Source organism: Rhyacophila brunnea, unplaced genomic scaffold, assembly GCF_057557595.1.
Source record: "Rhyacophila brunnea isolate RB1 unplaced genomic scaffold, BYU_Rbru_1.0 scaffold_10, whole genome shotgun sequence".
NCBI lineage: Eukaryota > Metazoa > Arthropoda > Insecta > Trichoptera > Rhyacophilidae > Rhyacophila > Rhyacophila brunnea.
In genome coordinates this window covers 29,816,146-29,839,638 of record NW_028232752.1, presented here as the reverse complement: position 1 = coordinate 29,839,638, position 23,493 = coordinate 29,816,146, and positions in this window count along the sequence as shown.

Sequence of the window (23,493 nt, the reverse complement as noted above, 5' to 3'; positions counted from 1 at the left end):
AAATGATAATATAATAATTACAAGATAAAAAGAACTTTTTGCATACAACGTTTTTAAATTTTCTGTTGAATCATATAAACTTGACTTGACTTAGCTTAAACGATCAAAAAAAATTGTACTTGATAGAAATAATACTAAAATGTCATTTTGACATATCATATTGGTTTCTATAGTAACGCACGTATATATTAATAATTTAATTGCTAGGACCCCAGACCCCTAGCAACCAATAATGGTGTCGAAATAACTTTTCATACAATACAAAATTAACTGAAAATTAATTCAATTCTACTTAAAGATGGCTAAAAGTATTTAAAAAATGCGTTGGCATCGTGGTCTGATATATTCTAAATGTTTCAAATGTCTAGCTAGTCGGGAAGTTAGTTAAAAATCGAATGCAAGATTTGTACCGGACAAAGAACCACGGACAGAAAACATAATATAAACATACAAAAGCAGTGAAAATACAATAATTATACATCATAGAAGTTCAAATTAGTACACCGAGCATGCTAAGGAGACCCTTTTTTAAGAATTTATAAAATAGCGTCCACGTAAACTCCCTCGCACGCAAGTGCAATATATCAACACCCGAAGCACTTTGGTTGAACATAGTTATCGCCCTCCCAATTGGCATTACCGGTGGCAGGTTGGTTCTGTATCTTGAGAGAATAAACAACTGATGCTCTCTATTTCTAAGAGAAAGCTTAGACTAAGGGTCAACACTGCCCAGAATGGCAGAGTTCTCATTAATTAAGTCGAACCTAAGAGAAAGTCAGTTGGATAAAGCCACGGATAGTATCCATACAATCTCAAGTAAAGTAGTCTCAATAATTTCTTCTGAATTCTCTCCACCATAAGGCCATACTTCAACTGATGCGGTGACCAAACAATAGACCCACTCTCAAGCCTGCTTCGAACTAAAGAATTAAACAAAAGTTTTAATACCAATAATTATGATGCTGAGGATTAATAGTATCCATAATCTATAAAAAAAAAAAATATTAGTTCGGATTACCCCAAGAAAAGAGTGTGTTGTTCTAAACATTTCAGTTTTTTTCAGTATTTAGGATTATAGGGATTGTAGAGCGGGATGGAGCTGAGCAGGTTTATTCCCGGTTGTCACTAGCAATTTTGTTCCCACTGGTGACAAATAATGAGAAAAAATATCCCAATATGACACAAGTACCTGCCACCTTAAATCAATAAAATAAAGACGAGGAAAATCAAAGAAAGTGATAATTTTAAAAATCAATAGACTCAAATAAAAGTCTACTTAATATTCTTATTTGACTACCTTGATAGAACAATATTTTTTATAATGATTTCTTTTGTTTACTGCTTTTTGCATATCAAAATAAACTTTCTTCATACCCATACAATTAAATTAGTCACCCTTAAAAATGTTAAATCAAATTCGGAACTTGTTGTCTTTTTAACCATTTTCATCTACTTTAATGGCACGAACTTATAATTTATTCTTGCTAGCAAACCTAAAACTAAAATCCGGGCTACATTGTAAAAAAAAATATATATGTAAGACCATGCCATATTTTTTTTATGGACCCCCCCTTTTCTGTGTGCGCGCCAGATAGTATTAGGTACCAATTTTATAGGAGAACGCTAGAAAATATTTTTCTGTATTAGTTGTCTATGAAAAATACTCTGGTTACAATAATATCTGTGCCTCAGAGGCAGACGGATGCAACTCCAATTTTGGGGAAAATGATTTTTTTTAAGAATCGTCATGCTAAAGGCTTTATTTATTAGAGACAGAGAGATGGAAGTCCTGGTCCAAGATAACATAGAATAAAGATGCAAGTGCCATACCTACCTTAGAGGCAGAAGGATGCAAATCCAATAATGCACAAAGATAAAATTCTCTCGAACCAGCCAGGAGAACGAGCTTTAGAGCAGGATACAGCACTATGGACCATATCCAAGTCATCAGAGACATCAGAGCGGTAACAGGAATACAAGCTGCCGCTATCCATGGGTTTTATAGACTATGAGAAAGGGTTCGATTCCATAAAGAAATTTTCAATACTCGATGCACTCAGAAATCAAGGAATCCCCGGGCGCTATATAAATATTTTCATTAATATATACAGTAGCGCAACAACATCTCCATAAACCATCGCGCATTTCCTATCAGCAAAGGAGTCCGACAAGGAGATATAATCTCACCTAAACTATTTATAGTTACACTTGAAGACTTATTTAGAGAACTTGACTGGAATGACGTGGGCCTCCATAAATGGAGAATACGTGAGTCATCTGCGCTTTCCCGATGACAATAAATAGTAGTTTGCAAAACTCAGAAGACCTCTACAGCAGAATGCAGGAACTCGCTGGAGTAAGCAACAAAGTAGGCTTGAAAATAAAAGTGTCAAAGAAGAAAGTCATGTTCAACTGCTTTGTGGGCCAAAAAGAAATCCTCATCAATGGCATTCAGCTCAAACAGGTGAAAAACTACATCTAATTGGCACAACAAGTGTCTATAGATGGATGTATATTTGATGAAATTGTTCGCAGAGTAAAGCTAGGCTGGAGTGCTTTTGGCCGCCTGAATAATTTCTTCAAAAATGACCTCCCACTGTGCCTAAAGTGCAAAGTGTTCAACCAGTGTGTACTTTCCGTAATCACATGCGTGTGAAACATGGACCCTAAGTAAAAGAGAGATCCAGAAACTTAGAGTAGCACAACGTGGAATGGAAAGGTGCATGCTGGGTATAACGCAAACGGACAAAAAGAAGAATGAATGGATAAGGGAACAGACAAGGATTAATGATGTGATAGAGTTTGCTAAAAACCTCAAATGGAAATGGGCTGGACACATAGGTCGAAGAAAGAACAATCGTTGGACAAATTTATTCATCCAATGGTATCCAAGAGGTACAAAACATCCGCACGGTAGATCTAGAGGCCGCTCGATCGATGAAATGATAAAGTTCTGCGGAAAAACTTGGCAACGCAACGCACAGGGACGAGAGAAGTGGAATCAACTTGGAGGTTAGCGAGGCCTTGCACTGACCTTGACCAGCAGTGAATAGATTCAGGCTGGTGATGATGATGAATACATAATAAAATTTATGTTTTGCTTTGTTATATTTATACCTATAAATTTTTTTAACTTATAATTTGTTTTATTTTGGCTTGGTAAATAAGATACAAATCCACATTTAACAAAATATCTTTAGAGGCAGAAGGATGCAAATCCACACTACGTTTTTTATTTTATTTTTTAGATATAAAATTATATTATATTTATTCCTTTCTTACATATTCCAGAAGTACTTTAATTGAATTAGAATACAAAAAATAATGATCATTATGTGTATATTTTCTTAGAAGTTATGAATATTCGTTTAAAATAAAAATTGTTTTTTTGCTCTCCTGAACAATTGGGTATTTGGCACTTGCATCCGTCTGCCTCTGAGGTACAGATATATTTGTTTATGTAGGTAGGTATATAGTATTAAGTATATATAATATTTATAATACTTTAAAACGTGTTAGTTTTCCTCTTCGAATAAAATAAGAAATAAGTAAACAATATTAAATTGATTGCTATTCACAATGATGACTCTGGATTCAAGTATACATCGGAAAATAATATTCGAATTTGGGTGCAAAGGTATGAAGCCTCAGTTATAAATAATATAAAATAAATAGTGTCCGTCACATTTTCGTAATTAATTTTAAAAATGCTGTGTACATTGTCCATTAACAATACACCAATAATTAATTTAAAATTATATGATTGCATGATTGACAGACACGTCGAGAAGAGAAAAAAAATCACTTAGGTATATGGATAATAATTAAGAAAATTAAGATTTTGGTATGATTCATACAAACAACACATAAAACCGTTATAATAGAAACAAAATTTAAATTTACAACGTATTTTAATTTACACTGCTAATAATATTATAAATTACATTAAGAAGCATTGTGATTTTTTATTGATTTGTGTGGTTATGATTCTATCTTGTGTGCTGCAATCTGCCAGTCATTGTCCCCACATCCTGAAGCGGGTCTCCAGACCAGTATCTTTGGCGGGACCCCATTCCTATCGCTAGGGTTAAGGCCTTGTCCACAGTGCGCGTTTTGACTCGCGCGCATTCCAGTTACACGTGACCTTATTGATCCGTCCACAATTACTCGCGCCGTGACGACTGTCACGCGCAGTCGAGGTACAGGGGACCTCATTGAGGTGTCCATATTCACTCACGGCGAATCATGGCGAAACACGCGCCACGTGGATAAGGCCTAAAGGCAGTGTGACGCTCATAAGTAGCATAATGTTCAAAGTAAAATTGAAGGTATTCAGTGTTTTTTTATCGATTTTTTTTTGTATCTTTGAATACATCCATTTTAATTTTGGAATTATTGAGTATCGACACCTAATGATCAAAAATTGCATCGCATAAGCGCATATTTTAAAATGTTAATCTTCATACGACTTTTTAAATATCAGAGAAAATACGCCGGGCCCCCAGTCTAGAACCCTGTCAGCCCCTCCCCCCCTTATGCAGACCATTTTTAGCTTACGAAAAGATAAAGATTAAAAAACGTTGTTTTCAAAATCAAAATAAATCAACTAATTGTTGGCTGACTACGTACACATCATATTATGGATGGTCAGAGAGCTTCAGCTTTAAATCTGAATTTACTCGGTAACTGGCAGGGATTTTAATGATTTTCTTCCTATTATGCTTATAATTGTTTTGTTAGAGAAAGCAGCAAGTATAAAATATTGTTGTTTATTTGTGTTTAACAATGGAGTTATTGTAAAGAATTACCGATGTCATGATGGCATATATGTGCACCATCGTGTAACTGAACATTACTTATGAACGCACAGTTAAACAACTTTCCCATGAAAGTATTGGGCTGTTTATTTTTTTAAATATTAATTAAACCTTTCTATTTTAAAACAGGTAATATATAAATAATGTGTCGATTAATAGCATTTAATCACCCAAGTTCAGTTGCGAAACTTCAAACTTAAGGTATGCCCAAAAAACAAGATTCCTTTAACTATTTTTACGGATAGAAATAATTTGTTTTTGGACTGTCACCGCGTTTTACTCTTTTTTCCTCGAAGTTTCGGGCTCGTTGCATCGACCATTCTCATTCATTCTCATCTCTTGAGAATAGCTTTTGCAACGAGAAAATAATATTGTACTTATGATCATTTAGAGCAGTGTTTGCATAAAACCTATATTTTCCAAAATAAACATACAAAATGTAATTTATACCGACATGCGGTCATGTCTGCTGACAGGTTTACAGCGAGCAAGTATCGGAAGGCGAGCATGTCGACAGGAATATGTACTGCTGACAAAAACAGAGCCGAACATTCTTAGAATCCGAACATTAATACATTTGTAATTTCAGGTCCATCTTTCTCATTAGGATTATTTGTAATATCATCCAAAATTGTCCAATTATATTTCACTATCTTATTTATTGTTTTTAATGGTAATGTTAATATGGTTGATAATTTTAATTAAAATTTAATTAATTTTGTAATTGACGTGTTAATTTGCATTTGAAAAGTAATTAGCAAAAACACAATTTGCCAAAACACAAGCGGCCCGGCCCGTAAGCTATGGGTTAAATAAATTTATAATTAATCAAGTATTAGGACATCTTATTTACAATAACATGCTATGTTATTTATGTAGAATTATATTTACATATAAATGAATACAAATTTGACACGGTATTTTTTAAGTAACGTGGACTTCCAGGTGGCCGTTGAGTATTTTTTTTCTGATAATGAGGCAGTGGGCCAAACAAGTTTTGGAATATCTGGATAGGGGGATAGGTTACATCCCCTAATGAACATTGGCAATGTCTATTTTGTTTATTGTTTAATCTGTATTAGTTGCTTATAAGCCGACTGGTGGGGTCGAAAATTCTAGGCCGAAGAAGTAAACTTCTAATATATAAAACAATTATACGGCCAGTGGTCACTTACGGCTGTGAGACTTGGTGCTTAACTCAAAACGAGGAAAACAAATTAGCTGTCTTCGAGCGCAAAATACTCCGCAAAATCTTTGGACCCACGTTGGAAAATGGAAACTACAGAATAAAAATGAACCACGAGTTGGAAGAGCTGATTGAACAGCAAACAATCATAAGGTACTGTAAGTCCCAAAGACTACGATGGGCGGGACATGTGGAGAGAATGCCTGAAGTTAGAGCGCCAAGGATCATGACGAAGTGGCTACCCCAACGGAAGAGACCCAGAGGCCGTCCAAGAAGGAGATGGGCTGACGTCGTAGAAGTGGACTGGCTTCATATAGGAAGACCCGGTAACTGGAGAAGTGTGGCGAGAGACCAGAGTGAGTGGAGAGCGGTTGTGGAGGAGGCCAAATCCCACCCCGGGATGTCGCGCCGTGGAAGAAGAAGAAGTTGCTTATTAGCATTAGAACGCATTCCTTACCGCGGTTGAGACATATTTTTTATATAGTCTTATTTGGATATAATTTTGTTTGGTTGTTATGGATCTGTAACTCCCCTCTGTATAATATCTCCCCAATGACAACAAATTGTCTTTTGTTTGATTCATCGACACCCTAAGTTACTAATAATGTACTATTGTTAAGAATAATCGATCGGTGTGATTTCGACTATTACAATGTACCTACTCAATATTATATTATTGATCAACCCCAATTTATCCACCCTATCTAGCTGTGTTACTACACTCATATAAACCCTTGTACATGAACTAAGCATCACTAATATTACTTACTTACTATTTCATATTAATACTATTGTAAATGATCCTTGGATTCATTCAACTCGGACAATTCAACTTGTTCAAACATAATTCAGCTCTGCTCACCGAGTTGTTTCACTGCGGATCGAACTCTATTGAGTTCTTTCCCTTTTATTTATACACCATGTAATTATAAATTGAGTATTGACGAATAAACATCTCTGAAGATTAACATCCATCGAGTCTTATTACTGACATGAACCTACCACTGGATCACGAGAAGGATCGGAGCCCGTTGGTAAGGATTTCCGTTGCCGAAAACATAACATGGTCACGAAAATAAACCACTTAGATATAATTATGATTATTATAAATTTTAATCAATTGAAATGTTCAAATGTACGTGTGCTGCTCTTCCATGCAGCTGTTCTCCGGGCAAAGAAGTACCATCTGTCGGTCCTAAACACCAATTTATTTACGGAGTGCCGGGTAGAGAGCAACATCACCATGCACTTACTTAATATCTTAATATAATATACCGGTGAAGAAGGGTGGAGGTAGGCTGTTAAGATCCGACATAAATAGTGCACATTTAACTTTGTTAGTCATACGTATTTGTTTTTATTGAACTAATGAAAACAAATACGTATGACTGACAAAGTTTAGTATGCAATATTTATATCGGATCTTAACAGCCTACCTCCACCCTTCGCCACTGATATATACATATTAGAATATAACACGCAATAGTAATATTTCAGGTCATGTGTTCAAGTAGTAAATAATTTTATAATAGTATTTTAATAGCAGTTTAATATGCGTCTACACATAATAATCAACTGTCAAAATCATTAAACACTATTGTAATTTACCATAACAATGGTAATTTTATTGCCAACTCTTACATTGTGCTTCCAAACGTCCTTGGAAGATTATTTTGATTTATGATAAGACGTCTATCTATTGATAGCTGATTGGTAAATAATAATGCAGCAGGCAATATTATTATTTACCAAGATTGTATTCATTAATTAAAAAACAACTTTTTTCCCAATAACATCATATGCCATTGTATAATATTAATTGGAAAACATAGGAAACTGAAGATGTATAGTTATTCACTACCAAGTCAGAACAATCAAATTAGCATAGCTACATAGTGATAAATCCAGGCCCATCCCGAGTAACTAGATCGCTCCTGTGTGAAATCTAGAAAACACCCTTCCTCAACCTCCAGTAAAAACACGTACAAATTTTCAAGAATAAAGTACAGTGCGACTTTCACATCGTGTCTTCTAACGTCCCTACGGTCGTTTCTCGAACTAACCCCCTCCCCCCATTGAGTTTTATAGCTACTACATTCTCCGCACCCGCAATTCAGTATGTATTTGATATCGCGTGAAGTTTTATCAACATTAAAATTCCTAAACCGTTGCGGAAGCAGACGAAGAGCATTGTTTCGAATGTAGAAATATTGTGAGGAGGAGAAGCTTTTAATTCTTCTCGATAATGCCAGGGATAGAGTATCTGCTGTGACAAGTCAACACGCAAAGAGCACGTGACATAATAGAGCGCGCAAAAACCAAGTGACGTAAAAATGTCAGCGCGTTTAGCGCAGTGACGTAGAAAATTTGATATAGAAGTAGGTCTATGATAGTATGCCCGTGAATATCCCTAAAATAAAAGTATTGGGAAGTACCTATATTTTATATCAAAATCAGCTTAGTAGATACACTATTATATTATATTTTATCAGTGACGTCCCTAGACAAAATGCCGCAACATTTTTTTATACAGTACTTTTAATCATCCTTTCATGACTCCAATAATATATCTAAGAATTGTGTTGTATGGATACATTACTAACAAGATATAGGTATAACACTAAATCTAATTTAAATGCCATCTCTGCTTCAATAGACAATATTGCGAGTTTACGGTTTCAGAAAGGTACATTTTAAAATGCACCTGACAACTTCCAAAACTCGCGAGTGACTGGCAAATATATTTGGATAAATTTAAATTTAGGTATGCACGTGTCATTGCTGTTCATCAAGAACGTGACGTCCAAAGACAACGGGAGTAAACTAGACATCGCAAACCCGACAAAAAATAAAGCCCTGTTTAAACTTTTATAGTATCTACCTAATTAATATTTTTTTTCCAACCAGTGAGCTGAATTTTTTAATGGAAAGATATTTCCGCTATTACTAAGTTTAGATAGCTTTCTAAGTATACCTAATGATTCTCCTCGATTTGCCACCCTTTGGGTAACTGCCGCCCCCAAGCGACGCTTAATCTGCCTAATCCCACGGGATGTTGCACGGGACGTCACTGTATTATATTATACATGAAATTTTGTTGATTTTTGTTCTGTTGGCGTGATATCTTTATGAAGGGTGAGAGTCACTTGAACATTTTAATAATCATTAGCTAATCCCCATAAAAGGAAATTTCGCGCAGGTGAGTTTAAGCAAGTTTGTTCTCTGTAAATCTGAAATATAAATTTCTAACATATAGGTACTCAAGGTTAACCCGGATTAACTCTTATTGAATCTATGCGAGATAATATTGAACAGCCACTGTTTGTATTAAAATACAATGATATTTGCTTGATCATGATATGATACTTTTCAATTGTCATGTTTAGTGTACGTACCGACACAAATATATAATAGGTACAAAGTCTTCTTTGTTTTGTTTATACACCCACTCTGTTCATAGTTTATACCTATAAAATCATGATTGATAAGACCACATTTTCAGAGGTGAAGTTTTTAGATGAGGATAACCTTGAAAATTTTGAGTTCAATATTTTACCATTTTAACGAAGGTTCATAAACGCATAGGATTCCCTAGAGCAAGTGTGCCCAACCTTTTTGGGGTTGGGAGCTACGTTTTATCTTATTTTCATGGCGACCGACTTCTAATAAGAATCGTTATCAAAATATCGTTAAATATATTTTTTTATATCTTGGGGTTTTTTAAGATATGGGGAAGCAAATATTTATGTATTACTTACTTCGAATAAATAAGTAGACGGAAGAATGGTAAATAAAAAAATGGTAGGTACAATAATGAAATTCTTTCAGAGAAAAGACGGCTGGGTCAGTAAAATCTTATATAAGTGTGAGCAGTTGTTTTCTTATAATATGTCTTCAGAATAAAGCCGACTTAGTAGTTATCTATATGATTAAAGGCCATTAATTTATTATGAACTTCAAATAGAAAAAATAAAAACATTCAGTAGATTTCCGTAATATAAATATTTTTTAAGTTACTTATATTATGTAATATTATGTGTATAATCTATACTCTATTCCAGTATTATTCCTCTCCAGTCTCCCTTTAATGTGTGTTGACAGAGTAAGCCCGTGGGCTGGATGAGCCAAACGACCACCCGGAGCGCCACAATTCTGGGGGCAGTGACGTCCCTAGACAAAATTCCGCCCCTAGACAGCGCCAAAATGCCGACCCATTTTTTATACAGTATTTTGTTTCATCCTTTCATCACTCTAATATCTAAGAAATGTGTTGAATGGATGAATTAGGTACTCAAATATATACCACTAAATCTAATTTAAAATATTGCGAGTCCACGATTTCAAATACATATATTTAAAAATACACTTGACAACTTTCGAAACTCGCGAGTGACTGGCACAAAGATTTGGATATGTACCTATAATTGAAAATATAATTCGAAAATTTGCACGTGTCATTGCTGGACATCAAGGACGTGACGTCCAAGGACAGCGGAAGTAAACTAGACATCGCGAAACCGACATTAAAATTGCAGTCCTGTTAAACCTTTTAAGTATGTTAATTATTAATACAGTTTGTTTCCAACCAGTGAGCTGATTTTTTATAGGAAAGATATTTCCGTTATTACTGTGCATACCTATTTCTATAGAGGTAGGTATACCTAATGATTCTCCTCGATTTGCCGCCCTTCGAGTAACTGCCGCCCCCAAGCGACGCTCAATCTGCCTACCCCCACGGGACGTCACTGTCTGGGGGCGCCAAATTTTGGGATACATACATATTTAAAAAAGAAGTAAAGTAGTATAGATATTTCTTTATTTAAATTTCACTCAATCTGGGTAGGACAAAGAACGACATGTTCCAATATATTATTCCACATTAAATATTATTTACTGAAAAAACAGAATGAAATTAAAATCAGGACCGAGAAGCTAATGTGACGTTACTGACAAATTTGGCTTTTTGAGTTTTTATAGTATTTTTGTATTCGCTTTTATTGAATGGTATAATTAAATCGCAAATGAAGGTGGCTCAAGCATTCGTGACGTATATAACCAGTTAAATCCGGAAAATAATTTCAATATTAATAATAGACAAAATCTTCGCATAGGTCAGCGGTGGCGAACCTTCTTACGTGACCGTGCCAAAAAAAACTTATTTATATAACAAAAAAAGGTTAAATGCCTATTGAGGGAAATGATAAATTAGAAACATCATTGTTATGAGTAATATTGGTGGATCTTAGTAAATTTAGAATATGTTACTAATGCTCTCCACGCCTCGCTACCGCCCCCCCCCCCCATAAGTTATACAGAACATAAAATTGTAATAGTGAAAACAATTGTAAATGCAAATTTGTGCTAATACAATCAGACTATTATTTAATCAGTTAAATCAAGTATTGATGTCTGTACACATACATGCAGATCTGAGAAAAACACACAAGTGCGATATAAGTGCGTTTATAATTAGAAGGCATGACCACCAAAAATCATTTATTTTCCTGGCGAAAACTTTTTAAAGCAGATTCTAGTATTACAAGTATGACGAAGGCAACAAATTGTGTGGTATTTGGTCAACGTACCGATAAATCCGTTCATGACACGACACGAAATGGCGACAAATTTTAAATTAATTTAAAAATACTTCTACGATGGATAGAGACCTCAATATACCACCCCCTCCTCTTTGAAAACGAACGGATAAAAAGCCACAGCCGTGTTTGGGAGGTAAATTAGGGCGCCAAAGAGACACTGACCACCCTGTGTATTTATAACTTTCGATAGACGTAGGTACTTTTCTTATATGTATTTAAAAATAATTTCCATCAATTATAAAATTGCGGATAAAATATAACCTTATATTATTAATTAATAACAAAATCATAATATTTCAGTAGGTACTCATGAAGTAAGTACTTATTCAAGCATTATTTTTTTATAATCAAGTGACTTTTTAATAAAATTGTGTACCTACTAATTATATTTATCTGTATGCGGCTGTTTTTATTCAGAAAAATAACACTAAATTAACCGATAATATACTGTTTCTGGGAATTTTTACATATTATATATAGGTATTCACGAAGTTTTCTCAAGAACACAATTAAAACAAAAAATCTTGCGTTAAATCATTCTACAGTGGCACCATAGGCGATTCGCGCGTGTATTGAATTGCTTGCGACAATGCCTATTTCAACGCTAGCAAACAATACCACTACAACTGCAAGCCCCATTTGCCGTACCCATAGTGCCACTGTAAAACGATTTACCTATACACTTGAAAACTACAATTTTCGATGTTTTTGTGAGATGACTGACAATAAATTTTTAACCCTTACAGATCCACGCCTAAAATTGAATACTTTTAATCCTTTTCTCTTTAAAACATATCTAAAATGGGTTTGAAGAAATTAAAAATATTTTTTTTTTAATTTCTTCGTTATTTAGAAAAAGTGACCCTCACATTTGTGATGGTCGGGTCTCAAACACTAAAATAATAGGAATGAAAAGTTGAAATGTAAAATGTAAAATGTAAAGAACTGTTTTTTATGATTTTGAGACCTTTTTTTGTTTTTAATATGGGGCACAATTAACAATTATAACAATATATATTAAATACAATATTAATTAGTTATAAATTACTAATAAAATTGATGTACAAGAATAAAACCTATGGTTGTAGTGGATGGTTGTGGTGCTACATCTGAATTCCACAAATTACCATCGGTGTCAAAATTCGAGTCATCTTTGTCGATAGTTGGCGGAATGTAATCAAAATCATTCTCATCATCGTCTTTTTACTTAACATCGGAATTATCTCCATTTCCTATTAAATTATTTATCAGCTTCAATATTTTCCATTTTGAAATCTAAAATAAATATAATAAATATAAACAACATGTATAACAACATAAATCAATATAATTAAGTTCTTTAATCTTCAAATAATATGAAATTCCTAAGGCTGCGCGCACACGGCAAAGCGAAGTTTCGGATTCATCCGCCAAACGACGTTTGCGTTTTATTTGCGAGCCGATTGCGTTTTAAATGCGTTAATATTTCGACAATGCTGTCCAAGAGAAAACACGGTTTTCAAGGGGATTCATAAACGCCTTTTTTTGAAACTGCACCCTGCTGCGAGAGTATTTATCTTTCATTACAGTGGCGTACAAGGATAAATAAATCAATATAAAATCAGTACATAATATTGCATTATACCTACATTTATTTTCCCACTATTGCTTCTTTTGGAGCTGGACTGTTTTATATCGAAAGCGTTTTGAAAATTACCTATTGTTGAGCCTATTATATACCATCATCATCAATACTATCGACCGAGGGTACTTGATGGAGTTTGAATTTAAATTCTAATTGATTTAAGTTTTGTACTATTATTATTTATTAATAAATTATTAATAAAGATTTTTTTTATCCTGTTTGCTCCTGTCCTTGGAGCGTCGACAGGCTATGCGACATATCGTATGAGGTATCTCAACCAATCCCGATCGGCCTGTATACATCACGCGATGTATCTAACCCTTTAAGGTTGACTGACTAATATTATTATAATTAATACTACTTATTTAATATTATTATTATATTTGAATGGTAGCTAGGAGGAGGGTTACTTACTTATTCAAGACCAGCTGACTAATAGACTGGAGGGCGATGATCCGGTCTTTTCGTACCCTAGAGGGGCCGTTTGCTGAAGGCAGACAGTTCTGTCGGTATTAATAGGTACAAGTTATCTATTTAGCCGATACAGTACCATATTCAATTACATATTCAAAAAAAGTTGGTAGTTATGAATTCAAAACACCTTTCATAAAAAATAGATTGAAATATTAGTAGGTACACTAACACAAAATTACCTGATATAGTCTCATTACAATAGCTATCTTTTTAATATGTAGCTATTGAATTCTAAGCAATAATATTCTATTGGAAATATGAACAGATTTTAAGGGGAGATATTTCAAATGTTTATGAATAATATGTTTTAAATGTTTATTTAATAAAAGATACAATAGGTATAATAATATATTACATTGTTCTAACAAACTATATACAAAAAACCTATAAAATATTTTAATTAAATTATATCTGTTTTCCCCATTGCATTAACGCCACTGTGAAATTCTTGATGACACTAATTAAGAAAGAAGGAAGATTTTTTTTTTTTTTTCGGACTAAAGTAATAAATTATGTCATACAATATGTGCCTTATTGTGTTCGACAAACAAGAATTTATTTATTGCACTATCCGAAGAATTCAAAAAAAACTTTTTTTTGTCGCCAGTGGCGAACTAAGAAAAATAAAATATAAAAATATAATATGTAAACATTACCTACATAATTATTAAGTATTTCTTTTTTACCATTTTACCTATATTTATTTTTTCCACTATTGCTTGATTTGGAATAGAATTCTGTTATATTATATCGAAAGCGTTTTTTAATTTGATGATATTTTCATAGTGTAGAAATTATTTTTAATGACTTTCATGCGGATTTTTGTTAGCTATACGCAAATGCAGACATAGTCCAAATAAGCATTAAGCATTCAAGTGAATCTTTCTGGTTGCAAACAATTCATCATGACTTCGACAACAATAACAATACAGAACATGATAAAACAGAACAGCCAGGTTTTCTCCAGGTGTTCTGTTTTGTCACTGTCCTGTTTTGTCATGGAACCATTTTTTCATGAATGAAGTCATTATGAATAATTGTATTAATATGTATATTTATATTTGTATATAAAACCAGATCAAATGTTTCTTATACACATAAATTTTGCGTGTAAACAATGGATTAGTTGATTTGAAACCTTTAGTAAGTAGGCATTATTGAAAATACAAAGATGGCAATACCTACCTACTTTAACTTTTACTATAGATAAATGCTGTTATTTAATTCATTTAGGATATTAATGATTTTTATAGATAAGTACGTAGTAGCGTAAAGACCCAATGGGTTGGGCGAATGGTTAACAAGTGACAACATTCTTTGTAAAAAGTTTATTTATTAATATAATTTCCATTCAATGGAGCCCAATGTATTGCGCTATGGAGCAAAAATGTTAATTATTTAGCTAGTTCCAGTACAAGCGATTGTTTAATACCTTTCAGACTTGTTAATTGATAATTTTAACAATAATGATGCACTATAGATTTTTTTTTGTTTTTAATACAAGTAAATAATTTGGACAAAACTAAAAAATAAAGCAATTATTGAAAATTTTTAAGAACTTTTCAACACTTAACTACATATTAGACAATTTTGACATAGGCACTTCTTTTACATAGATCCAGATTTATAATTCCTTGTGTAATATATTGGAATCATGTAAGTATAGATAATTGATGATTTTTATTAGTAATAATATGTAGTGCCAGCTATTTATTGGTGGGAATTAGGAAAACATTATATTAGGTAGGTATATCTATAAGTCATAGTAGTAGTAGTAGTAGTAGTATAGTCACTAATTGAATTTGACAGTAGACTAATTGAATTAAAACTTATTGTAAGTAGGTGTTATTGAAAATACAAAGATAGCAATACCTACTTTAAATTTTAAAAATAAATGTTTTTACCGAGGTATACCTATAGATAAATGCAGTTATTATTTCTTAATTCATTTAGGATAATATTGATCTTTATATATAAAGTACGCAGTACCTACCAATATGTCCTAAATATAATTAAAAATCAATAACTAAAATGTAGTGTTTTGAAATAAATCAATTACAAATCCGTTGTATTTTGGTGGTGATATTATGGAGACTGCATTTCATAAAAAAGACAAAAGACGTTTCCAGATGGTAATGATTTTGTATAGAAATTATGTCAGTTTATTGTGTAGGTTTCTTCTATTATTATTGTGTGCACAAAAAACATTTGGCCACTGTAATATACCTAATATCCGGAGTTAGGGTTTATAAATAAATGTACCTACCTTCCTATATAGATAAATGGTGTTATTTAATTCATTTTGAATACTATTTTGAATACTACAATACAAAACTACATATAAATAATATAGCTACCTATATGATATAATTGTATTTATAATATACTTACCTACCAATTACTTGTCTGCTGTGTGTCCCTTGTATTACGATGGTTTTATTACGTAATGTTATACGTTATATTTTGACATGAATATTGTAGGTTAACCGAAATTAAAACTACATAGTCCATAATATTATTTTAAATAATAATCAAGAAAAATAATAAGAACACACATTTTCTATAGTACTATAATAAAATTTCAACATATTTGGTAGTTAATTAAAATAAAACGCAATAAGCCACATAAGACACATTTAAAAAAACAACGTGTATTTTTGTACATCCGCGGCATCGAACCCACTCTTCATAAACGACCGCTCTCCCAACTTGGGCACAAATATTTAAAATTAAAGTAGGTACTAAGTACTTATCTAGAAAAATCAATAATATCCTAAATGAATTAAATAACAGCATTTATCTATATATACCTATGTACCTATATACATTTATGTTTTAAATTAAAGTAGGTAGGTATTGCCATCTTTGTATTTTCAATAATGCCTACTTACTAAAGGTTTCAAATCAACTAGTCCATTGTCCACACGCAAAATTTATGTGTATAAGAAACATTTGATCTGGTTTTATAAACAAATATAAATATACATATTAATACAATATAATATTTTACCAATTACCACCAATAGCTGTTGATAATTTATACCATTAAAGTGCAATATTACTTACTAATATACTAATACTAGCTAATACTAATATATCACACAGGGAATTATAAAATATATTACACAGGGAAAAATATGGCAACACTGGTACCAGATGAAGGTAACCATGGAGATAGAAATAGGAGAAAAAATAATATATTTAACTAAGACTATGATCCATATTATTTATATTCTACTATATTGCCACTCTAATTTCCCTTCATCGCTCACAAAATAATCTGAAAATTGGTATCGCATTGAAATTATCATTCTTGTTTCTTGCCGATTAGATGGTTGTCCAACATTTTGGAGAACTAATGGTAAAGCAATATAACTGCATTTATCTATAGGTATACCTCGGTAAAAACATTTATTTTTAAAATTTAAAGTAGGTATTGCTATCTTTGTATTTTCAATAACACCTACTTACAATAAGTTTTAATTCAATTAGTCTACTGTCAAATTCAATTAGTGACTATACTACTACTACTACTACTACTATGACTTATAGATATACCTACCTAATATAATGTTTTCCTAATTCCCACCAATAAATAGCTGGCACTACATATTATTACTAATAAAAATCATCAATTATCTATACTTACATGATTCCAATATATTACACAAGGAATTATAAATCTGGATCTATGTAAAAGAAGTGCCTATGTCAAAATTGTCTAATATGTAGTTAAGTGTTGAAAAGTTCTTAAAAATTTTCAATAATTGCTTTATTTTTTAGTTTTGTCCAAATTATTTACTTGTATTAAAAACAAAAAAAAATCTATAGTGCATCATTATTGTTAAAATTATCAATTAACAAGTCTGAAAGGTATTAAACAATCGCTTGTACTGGAACTAGCTAAATAATTAACATTTTTGCTCCATAGCGCAATACATTGGGCTCCATTGAATGGAAATTATATTAATAAATAAACTTTTTACAAAGAATGTTGTCACTTGTTAACCATTCGCCCAACCCATTGGGTCTTTACGCTACTGCGTACTTATCTATAAAAATCATTAATATCCTAAATGAATTAAATAACAGCATTTATCTATAGTAAAAGTTAAAGTAGGTAGGTATTGCCATCTTTGTATTTTCAATAATGCCTACTTACTAAAGGTTTCAAATCAACTAATCCATTGTTTACATGCAAAATTTATGTGTATAAGAAACATTTGATCTGGTTTTATATACAAATATAAATATACATATTAATACAATTATGCATAATGACTTCATTCATGAAAAAATGGTTCCATGACAAAACAGGACAGTGACAAAACAGAACACCTGGAGAAAACCTGGCTGTTCTGTTTTATCATGTTCTGTATTGTTATTGTTGTCGAAGTCATGATGAATTGTTTGCAACCAGAAAGATTCACTTGAATGCTTAATGCTTATTTAGACTATGTCTGCATTTGCGTATAGCTAACAAAAATCCGCATGAAAGTCATTAAAAATAATTTCTACACTATGAAAATATCATCAAATTAAAAAACGCTTTCGATATAATATAACAGAATTCTATTCCAAATCAAGCAATAGTGGAAAAAATAAATATAGGTAAAATGGTAAAAAAGAAATACTTAATAATTATGTAGGTAATGTTTACATATTATATTTTTATATTTTATTTTTCTTAGTTCGCCACTGGCGACAAAAAAAAGTTTTTTTTGAATTCTTCGGATAGTGCAATAAATAAATTCTTGTTTGTCGAACACAATAAGGCACATATTGTATGACATAATTTATTACTTTAGTCCGAAAAAATTAAAAAAATCTTCCTTCTTTCTTAATTAGTGTCATCAAGAATTTCACAGTGGCGTTAATGCAATGGGGAAAACAGATATAATTTAATTAAAATATTTTATAGGTTTTTTGTATATAATTTGTTAGAACAATGTAATATATTATTATACCTATTGTATCTTTTATTAAATAAACATTTAAAACATATTATTCATAAACATTTGAAATATCTCCCCTTAAAATCTGTTGATATTTCCAATAGAATATTATTGCTTAGAATTCAATAGCTACATATTAAAAAGATAGCTATTGTAATGAGACTATATCAGGTAATTTCGTGTTAGTGTACCTACTAATATTTCAATCTATTTTTTATGAAAGATGTTTTGAATTCATAACTACCAACTTTTTTTGAATATGTAATTGAATATGGTACTGTAGCGGCTAAATAGATAACTTGTATCTATTAATACCGACAGAACTGTCTGCCTTCAGCAAACGGCCCCTCTAGGGTACGAAAAGACCGGATCATCGCCCTCCAGTCTATTAGTCAGCTGGTCTTGAATAAGTAAGTAACCCTCCTCCTAGCTACCATTCAAATATAATAATAATATTAAATAAGTAGTATTAATTATAATAATATTAGTCAGTCAACCTTAAAGGGTTAGATACATCGCGTGATGTATACAGGTCGATCGGGATTGGTTGAGATACCTCATACGATATGTCGCATAGCCTGTCGACGCTCCAAGGACAGGAGCAAACAGGATAAAAAAAATCTTTATTAATAATTTATTAATAAATAATAATAGTACAAAACTTAAATCAATTAGAATTTAAATTCAAACTCCATCAAGTACCCTCGGTCGATAGTATTGATGATGATGGTATATAATAGGCTCAACAATAGGTAATTTTCAAAACGCTTTCGATATAAAACAGTCCAGCTCCAAAAGAAGCAATAGTGGGAAAATAAATGTAGGTATAATGCAATATTATGTACTGATTTTATATTGATTTATTTATCCTTGTACGCCACTGTAATGAAAGATAAATACTCTCGCAGCAGGGTGCAGTTTCAAAAAAAGGCGTTTATGAATCCCCTTGAAAACCGTGTTTTCTCTTGGACAGCATTGTCGAAATATTAACGCATTTAAAACGCAATCGGCTCGCAAATAAAACGCAAACGTCGTTTGGCGGATGAATCCGAAACTTCGCTTTGCCGTGTGCCTAATGAGTAAAAAGATGAAAATTGGTAATTTAGAGACTGTTGAAACCTGGCACTCACAAACGTGAGTCACAAGATTGAACATGTCAAAAACATACTAAATTGATAGTTATGACTTCAAAAACTAGTTAAATATGTTGCAGGATATGTTTATTACATTATTCATCCCAAAAATATCATTGGGAACAATTTTTTGGTAATAAAATCAATAAAGTACTCACACACAATGCTCCTTACACAGTGCTGTCAAAATGTCACTTTGCAATGTTCCAGTGTGGCCAACCGACGCACGTGTAGAATTAAGGATGACTGTTTTCACTCTGCCAGCTACACTCACTTTCATGTGAGCCAGGGCCAAACCACATACACTACCAAAATAATTATTTATTTCATACTAAAGTGACCCTCACAAGAGTGAGTGCAGGGTCTGTAAGGGATAATTAAATTGTAATCCATATGCGGAAAAGGTTCGCCTTAACTGATAACTTGAATCGTATACAAAGTAACATAGTACATAGTAACATAATATATAATAAATAATAATAAATAATATTATGTTCAAACTTCTTCGCGTACCTATTCATTGGTGACATTCTCGGGTCCATAAGATATTGAATGGAGATACATAGGTTCGTATTTATGCGATATACCTACCCACGTTGTCATAATGAAACGCTCGAGAATGCATTTAATAATTCATAATTGTCATGTCTGAGAATGAAAACATTTGTTTGGTCTTGTTTATTTTTGGGATTCAAACTTTTTGTCTCTGAGGTTTGGACTTATAAGTGCCAAATATGAATACCACAAAGATTCTAAAAAAAAACATTAGTGCCATCAACATATTTTTTTCATTGGGAGAGACAGTGGTAATGATTTAATAAAACTACGGTCAGGCACAAAGACCCCTAAATGTCCTCAAAGATTATCAATATTGAATGAACGCTTCATTTACGTGACAAATTTTAATGTAGGTCAGACGTAAATACATATTGAATAGGTATAACATTTTCTTTCATACGATTTTTAATTTATCGTTTTTTTATGTTAGGTAAAATGTATAATAAATAGTCAAAAATAAAAAAAGTTGTTATAGCAAATAAAATGATAATATGCTAGGAACAACGGGGAAAGAATGTAAAATGATAAAAATATCGTCATCCAGCCCAAGAGACCATGCCCCGCACATCCCAATCCAGGATCTTTGGCTGTTCCCACTATATATTTGATGAGTCATGCTATCATACAGCGTTTCCCAAATGGTATTCCGCGAAGCCCTAGTGTTACATTACATAAAATTGGAGGCATTCCGTGTATGTTATCGATTATATGTATTTTTTTAATAAATCCATTTAAATTATTGAGTTGTCGGCACTCGGCATCGTATGAAACACTGATCGCGACTCCTTAAGGATGTGGTAGCCAACGTAGCCAACGTAGCCAAGTAACATGCGACCCTTCGCTATATTGGATAAATTCTTTTCTTTTCGTTTGCTATCCTAATAGGATCATATGGTCCTCCATAGAGTGGAGGTTTGTATTCATAGATTTTATTTTTACGAGAAATGGATGTCAGCCACTTGCTCAACCATACTCTGACTCATACACAAATTTAAAAACAATATGTGTACTTGCCAGACCCAGGATTCGAACCTGGGACCCTCGACACTATAGACCGGCGCTTAAGCCACACGGCCATCGATACATACATATTTTTATAAGAGTCATGAGCACACTGAAAATAATAATAAAATAAAATTCTACATTTGTCGTGAATTATCATTTAATAATATCAATCATCATACGAAAGTAGCGTTTTTTAGTATCAGAAAAAAATGTATTTATCTCACTTAGCTGGTATATGTGCTATGCCAGATCCCCTCTATGGCCGGGCCTCCATGCTAGAGGTCTGTCAGCCTATGACCATGCAGGAGACACTAAGCGTCCATATTGCCTCCCTCAGCAACATCCCGTGGGATTAGGCAGATTGAGCGTCGCTTGGGGGCGGCAGTTACTCGAAGGGTGGCAAATTGAGGAGAATCATTTAGTATATATAGAAATAGCTACCTAAATTTAGTAATGACGAAAATATCTTTCCATTAAAAAATTCAGCTCACTGGTTGGAAACAAAATATATTAATTAACGGAAAAGGTTTACCAGGACTTTCGGGTTCGCGATGTCTAGTTTACTTCCGTTGCCCTTCAACGTCCATGGTGACCAGAAACGACACGTGTATGGAATATAAAAATACTGTAAAATACTGTATACTGGGGCGGCTTTTTGTCTAGGCTGTCTAGGGCCATCACTGGCCTCCCTACTCAAAACTACAAATTGGTCAAGTTTCGCGGAATGGAAATGGATGGGAACCCTGGCTGATGTTACCTATGGTGAAATGAATCAAAGTTACGTCTTTTCATCATTCATTACCTGTGTTTGAAAGAAATTGCAACACCGCCATCATTAATTATTCACTGACGATCAATCAAGTTGTAGATAAATAATATTATTTCATAAGAATCATAACTCATAAGAAAAATATTCGATGTTTACGATATGATTCGCGGTTGTATCTAGGTCAGCGAAGATGAACCTTTGCCAACTGGTGACTTAAAATTGAATTTGGAATTTTGCAACTTCAAATCTTAGGTCAAATATTTAATTTGAGCAAAAAAAATGATGCTCATACAGTCAGAAATCAGAAATTTCACTTTGGAATCCGTAAACATCTGAAATCTAAAATTCCATGTCCAGTCCTCAGATATCGATTAGAATTTTGGGTCATTAGCAAAAAAATTAAAACGTTATTCTGATATTCGGACGAAAGATCCAAAGAACGACATTTGGAATCAAGAAAGAAGATGTGGTGCATATGTCAACCGAGAAATTTGGGGAACAAATTGGGGTCTAAAAATACTAAAACAGTCTATTCATATTCAACGAATGGATCTGGGCCAACAATTCTGAAAAAGTTTATAATGCGAATCAGTCCGAGCAGATGGGGGTTGGGAAATCTTAATTATTGCAGTAGTTGCATGGGCGAGCAGTATTCCGGATTGGATGAATATTGCGGAGGATATACCGGACTGGGGACGACGGTTTGATGAAACCACAGCCTACCCTGGGCTGTTGTACCACGACTGATCTGAAGAAAAAAGCTTTTTGCAGAAAAAAATTCTAGATTTTTTCAAAATTTAAAAGGTGTCATGAAAACAAATATCGAATATTGGTGTAGGTATTCCACAATAGTTACTAATAAAAATAAGTAAGTCATTAAATTAAATTAATATTAATCCAGATAAAAAATATAGTCATCACTTTGTATGTAACGTTTATTTTATTTATAAAAAGAAAAAAATACTTACTATAATGTTGATTTTCAAGCAAATCTGGTAAGTATAATATTCAAGCATTTTTATGAAGAGTTTATGGCTGTTTGCGTTATCGAAAAACACTTACTAGACTCAACGCCATATTATGCATATAATGCGAATTTTGCAAGCTGGTTGGCACCCCTAGTACTAGAACACAGTGGTCGAGCGAGCAGTGGGGTGGCAGCGGCGTGCGCAACTCAAACGTATTACCGTAGGTATGTGAAATGTTCGTAGACCAGCGATTTCCAAACTGGGATGCGCGGAGTGTTGCAAAGGGAGGCGCGAAAAGTGTAACACAAATGTAGCCACAGGTTTGCAGTTTGCAAATGCATAGTTTATAAAAAGCTTGGAGGCCCGGGCATAACACACATCACAAATTTACTCTAATAGTTTAAAAA